We start from the raw sequence: 12,537 nt of genomic DNA on the forward strand, positions 1-12,537 counted from the left end.
CTCAGTAAGCCTGATCTCGCATCATTAAAGTCAAGGAGAGATTTTCCATGGTCTTGAATGGGAGCAGCAGGAAGTGCTAGGGAAAGGCCAAGAAGATACATAGTACAACCCCGTTTACCTGAACTGCTTCAAGGACATGAATCACATTCAGTGAATGGAGTGATGGGAGACTGTGTAACCAGGGAGGTTGCTGGGTATGATTCACACTGGGGGACTGGAATTTGGAGAAGAGGGAGTGGAGCTGGGATAAACTGGGTTGTTATGGGCGGTATGGGAAGATACAATGCTTTTCTGTAACGTGGCCTATCAGTGTGTGCTTTACGTTTAATGTGTTAGACTCTGTGCTCACTTGCACTATTGACTTCAGCTATGATTTACACTACTGCAGCAGAGGGCAGATTCAAGCCTGCTATCTGTTACTCAGAAAACGATGAGGCAATACAGAAAACAAGGGAAGGAATGGGTTTACAGATTGCTGGTTTACAGCCAAGGAAAACCTGAAAGCAGGAACAGGTAGACTCTGTGGCCTTTTTATCCCAAACTTCCTTATTTCATTTTAGCCTTTGCTTCAAAGACAGCTAAGAATATTAGCAGTCTGATCCAGTTTTAGTCTAAATTTCCACTGAGCCCTTCCATAACACAAAAAATGCACTCTAGCAAAAGTCAAGAGGCTCCGTTAAGTCAAGCCAGGGAGATCTGCCAGATTTTCCCATTTCCTACTTTTCATCAAATCTAAAATACACACCGACCAAATGCACAGAATGCGTCTGGCTTGCATCCAGTCCATCAAAGGGGCTCAGTACAGCCTGTGGCTGTTACCTTAAAAAGTAATCAAGGCACAATTTCTTGTGAATACTTTAATTAATCAGCTACTGTGGAAAAACAGAGCAGTTGGTTTCACAACTGTTTCCATCACATTTTATGATATGATTAGAAGCAGCTCAACATGCAACAATGTGGTGGGAATAAATAATGTTTTTAAAGGCTAAGACTTAGCATTTCAGAATTTGATATGTATTCTAGCAGGGTTTAGTTCTGTTTTACAAAATTTAATTATCAGGATAGCAATCACGTTCTTCCAGCCAGCCAACACCACAATATTTAAAGCATTGGGAACGAACAAAATAAACTCCAATATCAGGGGCAAAATGAAGACAATGGTGAAGGCAGAGAAGAGAACCAGAACATATAGCAGCTCTCTCATTGACTGAATTCCTGGAGGTGTCTCTCAACAGAAGAGCAGTTAAAAGGAAAGAGCTTGTATTATAATCAGCAGATATTAAAGTAGCAGTAAAGTAAGCACAGTGGAAATGGGCTTTACAATCTCTCCCCAAACTGCTCAAGTCATAAACATTGTCACTGTTCAGCCAATTGGTTATTACTAGTAGTAGGCTCTGATGCTACTTTTAATATTTTATATTCTTCCAGTTTACGTGTCATGGTCACCTCTCACCAGGGGCCTGATCCTACTCCCACTGAAATCAACAGCAATGCTCCCCCCATACACGTCAGTGGGAGTCGGAGCAGGCCCCAGTGTGAATGTTTAGACTGTTTTTCACTGTGGGCTTCTAATCACATCCATTCCGGAGGAACTGGAGTAGCTCACCCTGAAACCAGAACACTGTCATAGATCGGTCCGCCTTTTACACAAGGCACAGGATCGTGTAATTGTGACATCGTACGGACAGCAAGATGTTTGAAAGTACAAAAATTGTAACATTAAAAAAAACCCCCAATCTATGTTCACCCCAGTCCAGCGATAGGGACACAATATTGAATGGCACTTAACTGCCAAGAACGTGACTAAAGTTTTCAGTTGTTATTAAATGAGGTAAACTGGCCATTGATGATGATTGTTTTAAAAAAATGAGAGGCGGCAGCACAAAAAGATAAATGGTCAGTCAGAATCCTTGCTTTATCCTACCTTGGGTCTCATCACATCACTGATACCATGTCTATATACAACTCGGCTTGTGAGGAAAAAATCCAGGAAGCTTGTTCATACATAGCCTTGCTTCCTACAAATTTCAGGTATTAATTATTATTATGATATTTGTATTACTCGAGCACTCAGAAGCCCTAGTGCCGGACCCGCACCCCATTGTGCTAAGTGCTGTACAAATGCAGAACAAAAGGATGGTCCCCACTGCTGTTACCATACATGTACATGTTCACCCATTAAGGGATCCCGGCCGCAGACCTTCACTCTTACGGAGAGGACTCAGTTTATCCTGGGTGCAACTACACTAGATGAATTTGTCCCTTTCCTTAGGGATACTGTTCATTTCACACTGTAGTCTGTGTATTAAAAATAATCTATGAAGGGAGGATGTTTGGTCTCCCAATTACTGTGGGTCTGTGCAATCTCCTAGCAGGAAAACATCTGTATGTATAAAGAATGGTTCATATAATCAGAGGAGTTGGAGAGGCAAAGATTAAATAGCTTATCTAGTTCATCTCCCCAGCCATGTGGAATTGTTCTGGACACTGAGCCGTCTAAGGCTTTGTCCATCTCAGTGTTGAATGTCTGAGAGGATGGGACCTCTATCACTTCTCTGGGAAGATTTTACAGATGTCAAGATCTTGCCATCAGGGAGCTGAAGTTTCTACCTTTCCTCTCATTACACCATCCTAAACAACCCCACTCTCCAGTCTCTGACTCACTAGCATCTTGTCAACCAGTACACAATGATCGGTCAGACAGGGCTGCAGCCCTATCATTTTGTATAGAATGCCCTTGGGTCTGGTATCGCTGAACCATTACAATTTATTGTGTGACCATTTAATTGAAAGCTGAGAAAATAATATTTCTGAAAACTTTATTTTATGAATGTTGGGATTTGATGTTTCACGATGGCGAAACGCAACACCTTATGGGTACCTTTCTTTACTAAAATATAACCCCCATTTGTTCTCTATATAGGTAGACATATTTATCATTGTTTTATGAGTTTCTAGCCCAATTCAATTAAAAAATAATCTCCCTTAATGCAAATCTGATAGAAATGTGAAGATTCCAAACTTCACCTCTGAGAGATGAAACTGATGGGGCAAAGGCATGTCAATGATTGGTGTATTGTATTCTATGATTCTATGTATTGTAGGTGTATCTAATTATGCAGAAAGATGACGAAAATGACAAGACAGTGCCAGTATTATATTTGAAAGGCAAAAGGGACCCGATTCTGACTCTGGTTTCACACTGGTGTAATTCCAGTGACATCAATGGAGTTAGTTCTCATTTGATCAGAGTCTGGCCCCATGAATGCTCACCTCTGTGTACAGTATCACTAACACCATGTCCTTGCAAACCAAAGCAACTGGAACACTCATTGACCGTAGCAAAGATGGTATTTAGCCAGTTGTACATATGAGGTAAGAATATGAGAGTCTGGACAAGCTCGAGGTTCTTAGCTAGCACGCCAAATACATTACCATATAAAGAGTAAGGCAGAGCCTGCAGGTATAGCCATATATTTCACTGCGGGGTAAACCCATTAACTTCATTTTATCCAGCCGGCAGCACTGACTTAACGATAGTGATGTTTTGATTAAGAAAGACTTTTATCTTTAAAGTTCTGGGCAGAGCATAACTTTTCCACACATGCAGAGGAACCCAAGGCTGTCTGAGAAAACAGTTCGTGCATTTGCTAAGGAGAAGAAAATTAAGCCAATCACTCAGCATCTTTCTAGAAATCTCATCTTCATTCCAAAGCAAGCCTTTTTGGTGTCAGTCTTTTAATAGTAGGGGTCTAATTCTGCCCTGGAATACACACATACAATCCCCACTGATGGCAGTGGGGGGAGGGGTTGCCAAATTGTGTTAGGGAAATGCTTGCCCTATGGTAATTTATATGATGTTAGAAGCTCATAAGTAGCTATTCTAACATGCTTTTTGATTTCAGAGATGCCTTTGGGAGACAAGTTCAACATGGCCAACCTCAAGCATTCAGAAACCATGAGTCAGCCCCCCCAAATCATGAGATTACCTTAGAAATCATGCGAGTTTTTAAAAAATAATAATTTGGGGTTCTTTTATTTACTTTCTGTTTGTTTTTTTTTTAGCCTTTCAGTTTCACCTTTTCAGGTTTTTCTGCACAACCCTGAGGACTAGAACTTTTTTTCTTCAAATGATAGCAGAGATCCTCATGGAAACACCTGACTCCAGGAAGTGGGGCTTTAAGAGAAAATTATCATAAGACTTGCAATAAAATCATGGGTGTTGGCAGTGCTGCGAATTCAAGAGTGGGTGTGGGACCAACTGATGCAGGGGATTCGGGGAAATCTCAGGGTTTGAAAAATATTAATAGCTTGTGAAAGGGGAATAAAGAAAAGAGGAAGCAGGATGCCGACTGCTCGGCTACTGAAGCTTGAGCTACAGAACAGCCTTGGTGTTGCTATTCTATAAGGAGTTACACACTTGTTTGCCTTGCAGCAGGCCCAGGAAGGAGGGAGGTAAATAGGAAGAAAATACCATTTCCCGCTTTCATATTTTGTTGGAAAGAAGCCCTTGTTGAATTGACTTCACATGGTACCAAGATGTAACCTCCCTAAACGCATTGAAAAATTTGTTCTACCCGGGGTCAACAATTCATTTGACGAAGTCACAGGATGGAGGCATTTTATTTTCAACATCTGTCTTTCTGTTGTTTTCCTGGTGTAACTGCTGCTGCACTCTGCAGAGAAGGGACTAAACTCTGTTCTCAGTTACATCAACACTCTCCCCACTGGCCACAATGGAATAGCTGAATAGAATCTGGCCCGTGGGCTTCAAATTAAAGGGGACCTACTTGCCTCTCAGAAAAATAATCAACATTCATACAGTTACTGCACTGCAAGAATAGCTCAGACTGGCCTGTGGAGAACAAAGGCTCAGTGCAAGCTCTTTTGATAAGCCACGTTAACCCCACCACATTGTTGTACAGCTCGGCTGCCCCACGAAGATCACTGCAACAGTGAGCTGATGAGAACAAGAAGAGTAGAATTCGTAGCAACGATGGGCCCAATCCACAGAGTTTGGGAGCTGGATCCAAGCTCAAGGTTTGCAGCCAGGTTCCCAGTTTCTGGCACATCTGTGTTTCTCAGTGGCTTCACTGATCTTTTGTTATATGTTTGTACGGCATTTTGCACAAGGAGGCAGGCCTCCATCTCCATTGGAGCCTTTGAGGGCAGTGTTCTAATAGCAGCAGGGGAAAGATAATATAGGTGGAAGGTGCTTATCAGTACTAGGGAGTTATTAAGAGGATTGTAAACAGGCATGGTGCTTCATACAACATACGGTGAGACAGGATCTTTGCTCCCAAGAACCTGCAATGCCTTTTAATTGGATGAGCATAGGGCAGCACCTGCCACTCAAATGACAGAGGGGCAGAGAAGAGATTCATGAAAGGGGTGAGCTTGAAGGTGGGATGTGAAGAAGAGGCCACTTTACAAAACCCCTCCTAACTCACGCACTAGAGTCTGCCAGTGTGACTTCTCCCTGGACGGTGCAAATGTCGAGGGAAACCTGGCGGTGAAAATGAATCACCTGGTTGTGCCAAATTCTGTACTGCGCAGCTCAGGGCAACAGGATTTTATACCTCTTCCCAGCCTGTCATTATAGCAACCCTAGTAGCTCCTGCTGTGCTGAAAACCTTCTATTCTGCCCTGTCCTGGTTTAAAACCTTAATTTCCTGGCCAAAGTTATTTTCAAGGCACCATCCACCAGTTTTGTCATTTCTGGTAGCCTGCTGCATAGTCACTGAATCAGTGCTAGCTCCAGTGGTAGCTTCTTTCATTTCTTTAGCGTTCTTACAGAGATGGTGAGCAACTGAGTCTGGGAGTGAAAAATGTCTAAAAGGGAAGTATTCCCAGATCTGGTATCTTTGATATTTCATTAACGTGAGCTGCAAAACAAAGACTGAGGTAAGCCCAGATTTATGGGCCAGATGATCCTACCAACCAGGCTGATGCATTCTGGGATATGTCCAATAACCAAATGGCAGCTAGAGGGTTTTGGAGATGGGGAAACTAATTTTGACCATTTATGTTAAAATTGATTTCTCTATTGGATTCCTTCCTGTCTCCAACACACAGCCTCTGATCACTAGAGGCATTCAGCATAGAAATCTGTCCTTAACTCTGGTTTCTCTTTGCAGGTCACCTTTAATGAAATATCAGAGATCCCAGCTGTGGAACGTGCCACTCTCTTTAGGTCTTTTTCACTCCTGTATTCTGCTGTTTACCATCTTTAATTAAGGAACAGCTGTGAATGTGTAATGATTGCAAGCAGGCCCCCGCTAGCCACGTTTTTCCATCTCCTGCATTATCGTAATGACATGTTGCAACGATTCTGCAGCCATAAATCAATAAAGCTACACAACACCCCGGTGAACAGATCTGCGATTATCCTACGTGTGCCATGATTAGCTGCTGGGGTCAATGGAGATCGACCCTTGTCCTGTAACGCTTGCCAGCACTCCTGTGTGTCAGACCCTTATTACAATACCCATTCTGCAGACTGCTAAACTGAGACCTGAATGATAAAGCATGTGACTTGCTTAAGGCAATATCAGTCCAAGCCAGGAATAAAAGTCAGGGTCCCTCTGTTCTAGCCATTACGGGGGACCGCAAACCTCCTCTAGGTTGTTACATTTCTGCAGGTGGAATCCTGTTGTACTTCACAAAGCAGAGGAGAGGTGTGGGGGCAGCAGGCTGACACCTAGTGGATACAGTAGGGCATAAGCATTCTATATTTTGACTCCAGCCTTCAGTAAATCCTACCGCACTGGATCACCCTATGCATGGAATGTACGAGTCTGATCTTGTCTAAAATGGAAGCAGCAGCAACAATCAAGGCAAGATTTATTGTCAAGGCAGAGATGCTAACATCAGTTAGGCTGGAAAAGGGACAGATCAGGAACACTCAGCATTCCTGGCATTGCTTCTCCTTCCTCTGTTGTCTCTTGTGGGACTGAATTCAGTAAATCGTATCAGACAGAAACTTCATTACCAGGAGAACGTGCAACAATTTCCTGACTCGTAGCACAAGCTACCGGCTTTGCTCCTATTTGATTCATAGTGTAAGGAGAAGAGATGGTTGTGCCATCTGTTTAATAAAGGATCTGCATACATTTGTGTGCATATTAATATGTGAGATTTTGTAATCCCTTTAAAGCCAATTCTCTGGTTTCTGAACAAAAATTACAGCTGAGTTCCAATCAACTACATTTTGCAAAATTAGTGGGGTGCTTTTTTGCATCTAGGCTGCTTGACATATGCATGAGTTCATGATCTTTTGCAGTATTGGACAATGATTTTGATTGTCAGGAAACTCTGAGCCATGTTACATTAGTCAGTGTACCATGAAAGATTACTGGAAAGCTGCCTGATCCAATGCACATTTCTCAGGCATGGTTTCTTAGGGTCCAGTTCTGTTACCCCTCCTGCTGAACACGATTATGGAACCATTAGGGGAGCTAATCAGGAATTAGGAGGGATGGTGTCCTCAGCATGTGTCTGTCTCTTCTGACCCTGCCAGGAGAAGGAATAATTCACTGAGGCTAAAAAATTAACATAATTAGCTGTTGTATAGCACTTGCAGCCACAGCATTTTACAAAGCAGAGTAATCATCACTCTCTCCTTTTCCACATGGGGAAACTGAGGCACAGAGAAGGACCGTGACTTCCCCAAGGTCACGCAGCACACCAGTGACAGAGCAAGAAAGAGCAACCCTGTTTCCTGACTCCCACTCCTAGACCATGCTGCTTTAAAGTATGGATGATTGCGACACAGATGAGGACTAAGTGGCTAAGACAAGTCTGAAATGTTGTGTTGGGGCGGATAATACAGCTGGGAGAAACATCCATGTTTATGTCCACACCCCAGCTATCTCTGCAGATCCTGGTAGCAGCAGTTGCAGTCCTTGGCACAAAGTTGAATTATTTTTTTCCTGATGTGGCCCTCGCTGTGGTTACCCATGTCTTTGTCACCTTGAGATTGGGTTACCACAACGAGCCTTCCTGGAGGCTATGCCTTCAAGCTATTCAGAAATCACGGCCAATTATAGAATGCGGCAGTCCGCTGGCTAAGGAGCCTTTCAGCAGACAGCGCATTACACTGGCTGCCGCTTGATTTCCAAGGGAAGTTTAAGGTGTTGGTTTGAACTGAAGAGCTCTAAATGGCTCTGCTTTAGAGGCTGCCTCTCTCCCTGTGTGAAACTATGGTAGTTGCCTTCCTCCAAGGTGCTGTGATGTCCCGGCTCTTGAACCCAGGCCTAGGAAGTCCCAGACAGCTGCCACAGCCTGGCATCCACACAATGGCTACTGAAACCAGATGACCTGGAAAGCTACCAGGGCTATAGCCCCAACCACGGGTGCTCTGATTGGAGGATCACCCAGCTCCCCCAACTGGTCCAACTATGCTATTTAAGCCAGGAGGAGGAACAGGAAGTTTGTCTGAGTAACTGGGTGGTTTCCTGTTGTGGCTGCATTGGACCCTGCTTGTGCCTGACTACTGCTCCCAACCCTGTTCCTGGTTCCTGCTCGGTTCCTGCCTTACCCCCGCCTTTGCTCCTGTTCCCACCACGCTCCTGCTCCATGCTTGATCCTTGCCTCCAATCCTCAGTGACCAGTCCTGGCTCTAACCCTGGTGTCCAACTACTGACCCTTGACTCTGGCTTGACCCTTGGCTCCGACCCTTAGCTTTGTTTCCTGGTTCCGACTCTTGGCTTGAGCCCTGGCTCTAGTAACTGGCAGTTGACTCTGGGGCTGACCCTTGGCTTCGTTCCTCACCCTGGATGCCTGTTCCACCCACTAGACCTGACTCCTGCTTTGACCAGTAGGCAAGACTACCTACATCCTAGTCCCTAACAGATGCTCCAGCTACTAGCCCTCCTGAATTAAATGAGAGAGGGCAGAGGGCAAAGTCGTTGGGCTTTGGAACTCACATCTCTTTGTAGGTCCAGTGCTGGATATGGCGCATGCTGCAAGCCCTGTCTGTGGTTTCTGAGCTGCAGCTGGTTCTGTTCTAATGTCCTTTTCGACAAGGATTTTATTATTGTCTGTGCTTGTAACATTGCACCCGGATATTGACAGGAGCAACCGAGAAACCTCTAAATAAACCAATGTAAGGGATGTTCTGCTGGGGTTAGTACCTCACTCCATATGTCTTTGTTTAAGCAACTTGAGTAATATTAAAAAACAACCACCACCCTTTGGGTTGTGCCCAGTGAAATTTCCTGTCTGTAGCCTGGCCTGGCTGCATAGAAATGATCTGTCAAATATGGAGGTCTAAAGTTGCAACAGTTTATGGCAGAGAGACTGAGGAAGATTCATACATAAGACCTACCAGGAGAGCAAAACAAAAATCAATGTATGGCATTTAAGAGATTAGCATAGCCAACCTGAGGCCAGATCCCACACTGTGGTCACCATAAAGTACAAAGGTGCTCCTCAGTACCCTTCTGGAACGAAAGATTCTGAAGTATCAGGGACTGACACAGAAATGCCAAGAAAGGAGCTGGGGGGTGGCAGGTTGCCCAGTGGAAACACAGTGCCAAGAATTACCATTGCAGTTGCTCTTGACACTGCAGACAGAGGGATTTTGAATATTGCTGCATTAACCCTGCAGTTGTGGATGGCAACAGGTTTCACAACTGAACCTGGCAGTTCAATCCACAGAGCTGAAAGCAAACCATCCCCTGGATATTGACACAGAATCATACAATATCAGGGTTGGAAGGGACCTCAGAAGGTCATCTAGTTCAACCCCCTGCTCAAAGTAGGACTTAATCCACAACTAAATCATCCCAGCCAGGCTTTGTTAAGCCTGACCTTAAAACCTCTAAGGAAGGAGATTCTACCACATCCCTAGGTAACGCATTCCAGTGCTTCACCACCCTCCTAGTGAAAAAGTTTTTCCTAATATCCAACCTAAACCTCCCACACTGCAACTTGAGACCATTACTCCTTGTTCTATCAAATAGAGTAATTACCCTTGGAAATCAAGAGGTAAATGGAGGCTGGGTGTTCAAACTCCAGCATGCCATCAACTTCAAGTCTATGAAAAGCCATTGCATTGCCCTAATGCACCTTCAGGTTCACCTGTGTCAATCCAGGATACTTCCAACTTCACCGCTCTAAAATTCAGCTACATCAAAGCCCAGAGAGATTATTTTGCTCTAAACAGTTGCAGTTTGGGTCCCTGAATAACATTTTATGTGAGCGAATTGTATGATCTCTCTAATGAGCACAAACTCTTTCCGTATGTCTTTATAGGCACTTTTGCAGTGGTTCCTATAGTGATCTGGTACAAAATATGTGCTGCATTGTTAAAGAGCAAAGACGGAAATAGGATTTTTAAATGGCTGAACAATATAATCTGCCTCGGAGTATCATGTGAGAGATCAAAAGAAGAGCTGCCAGCTTGAACCATACATTGACCCGGAGTCCTGCCGACCAGAAATGTTGGATCCCTCCTGATCCCCCACTCCAATCTTTTCCAACTGCATTCTGACACTGTACTTTGTACCAAACTCTCAACTCTTACCCACCACTCTGCTGGGAGCTCCAAAGTGACCACAGACTTCAGCTACAAAGCAGGTCGTTTTTGTACAAAACATTTCTTTGACTTCACACATCCTTCAGTTGCTCATTAGTATGACACTATCTCTCAGTAGAAGAAAGAGCTAACAAACATGTACCATTGTTCATTTGTATAACTGGGTTGTAAATGGTATAGAGCAAGAGTATTTTTCTGCAAAGTATCTTAAGTCTTCCCGAACAAGGAAGCAGAAGGAAAGCTGCCACTCCTCTGCTTTAGGAAATTCGAGTTGCAGAAGCAGCCAGCAAGTTGTGGTTTTCATAGCACTGAGTGCTCATGAAACAAGGAATTTGATTTAGGGGGAAAAATGGGCAAACACTTCCCGTGCCAAACCACCCTGCAGCCCCTCAAAACACACATATTCAGACATGATCATTTTTGAATTACCCAATAACCGCTGAAGGCAGTTGAACGAGCTTTTTCGGTTTGCTCAGGCAGAGTGACAGAGGACAGTGTGAAATATGCAGCATGGAACCATTTTGAAGCCTGGTAACAATCAGTACAATTGTCATGCAGCGTGCAGCTTGTTGGTTACAAACAGACTCCTGCAGACACTACTTGGCAGAGTGTTTACTCGCATGAGGAGTTGCTTACCACTGTGAGGACTCCCAATGAAGTCCAGAGGACACCTTATGATTGCAACCACTGTGTCCTCTAACGAGTTTTGCATGGCTGAGGCCTTAAATGGTAACCCTTCACAGTGGGGTTCATTTTGCTTTGGTGGCCACCATGACGCATGCACACTGATTGCCATCATGAAAAGCAAGCTCAAAAATCTGGTACCAGCACAACAGAAATATGCAACAACGGGTGGTGAAGCACTGGACTGCGTCACCTAGGGAGGTGGTAGAATCTCCATCCTGAGAGGTTTTTAAGGCCTGGCTTGACAAAACCTTGGCTGGGATGATTTAGTTGGTGTTGGTCCTGCTTTGAGCAGGGGGTTGAACTAGATGACCTCCTGAGGTCTCTTCCAACCCTAATCTTCTATGATTCTATTATTCTAAGACAATCAGCTATGGCAGAGGAGCACCCAGGGCAGCTTAGGACATGGGGGTACCAGGATGTTCTAAGCAACCTTTACACTCAGCTGGTCCTGGGCCAGCTGTGCCCTAGGCCAGCCCCTGAAGTTATAACTTGCACCAGCCACTGACAAGGGGCCAGTGTGGCAGCTGGGCATTATCTGTGGGCTGGAGCACTAAAGCCTTAATTCCTTACATCAGATGCCAGGGGTGGTGAGATTGCCTTCATGCTGCGACATTCACTCTGTGCCCCCTACTGTGGAGTGATGGATGTTGTAGGTCCAGAATTTGATGGCAAAGCAACTGCAGTGCACCACAGGGAAGTTATGCCGTTAGCCTAACAGATGAAAAGCACCATCATCTATATATTAAAATACTAACAGAAGGAAAAAGCATCCCGCTAATATGAATAATTGTAGTGGCTACCATAGATCATGCGTAGCTGCACATCCCAAGATAGGATTTGCATTTCATGGGGTGCCCTTCTCTTCCTAGGAAAAACAAAGCAGGATGACAAGTGACAGGCTGTATTTTCACTGTAAACTTTAAATGTCGTTGGTTTGGGGATGTAAGACATACCCTTCATGTTCCCTGGATTTAATTCCCTGGGACTTTTATAGGGGCAACAGCAGCTTATGTTATAGCTGAGCTTATGTGAAGTCTTTCATTATAACTAGACTGTATGATTTTTATTGGTAAATGTTGGGAAACATCAATTTCGTCGTACACACACAAACCAAGGAAAAAAATATTTCCATCGACAATAACCGCCGTTTACAGGTAGGCAACGAAAGAAAAGTGCTGTTTGAGACCTTATTAGCATTTACAGATATTTACTTTGTATATTTTGACATGTGATGTTGACAATTTGTGTTTTAATGGTTATTAAGGGTTAACTTTTGAATCTCATCATCTATGATGCCCCTCAATATTTCC

At 44.0% G+C, this 12,537-nt stretch overlaps 1 protein-coding gene across 6 annotated transcripts in view; it reads right to left on the reverse strand.

The window, feature by feature from the left end:
- PRICKLE2 (prickle planar cell polarity protein 2) overlaps positions 1-12,537 on the reverse strand; it is a 195,414-nt gene that overhangs the window by 57,316 nt on the left and 125,561 nt on the right. The window lies entirely within an intron of this gene.

The sequence above is a fragment of the Lepidochelys kempii genome, chromosome 7, assembly GCF_965140265.1.
Source record: "Lepidochelys kempii isolate rLepKem1 chromosome 7, rLepKem1.hap2, whole genome shotgun sequence".
Lineage (NCBI taxonomy): Eukaryota > Metazoa > Chordata > Testudines > Cheloniidae > Lepidochelys > Lepidochelys kempii.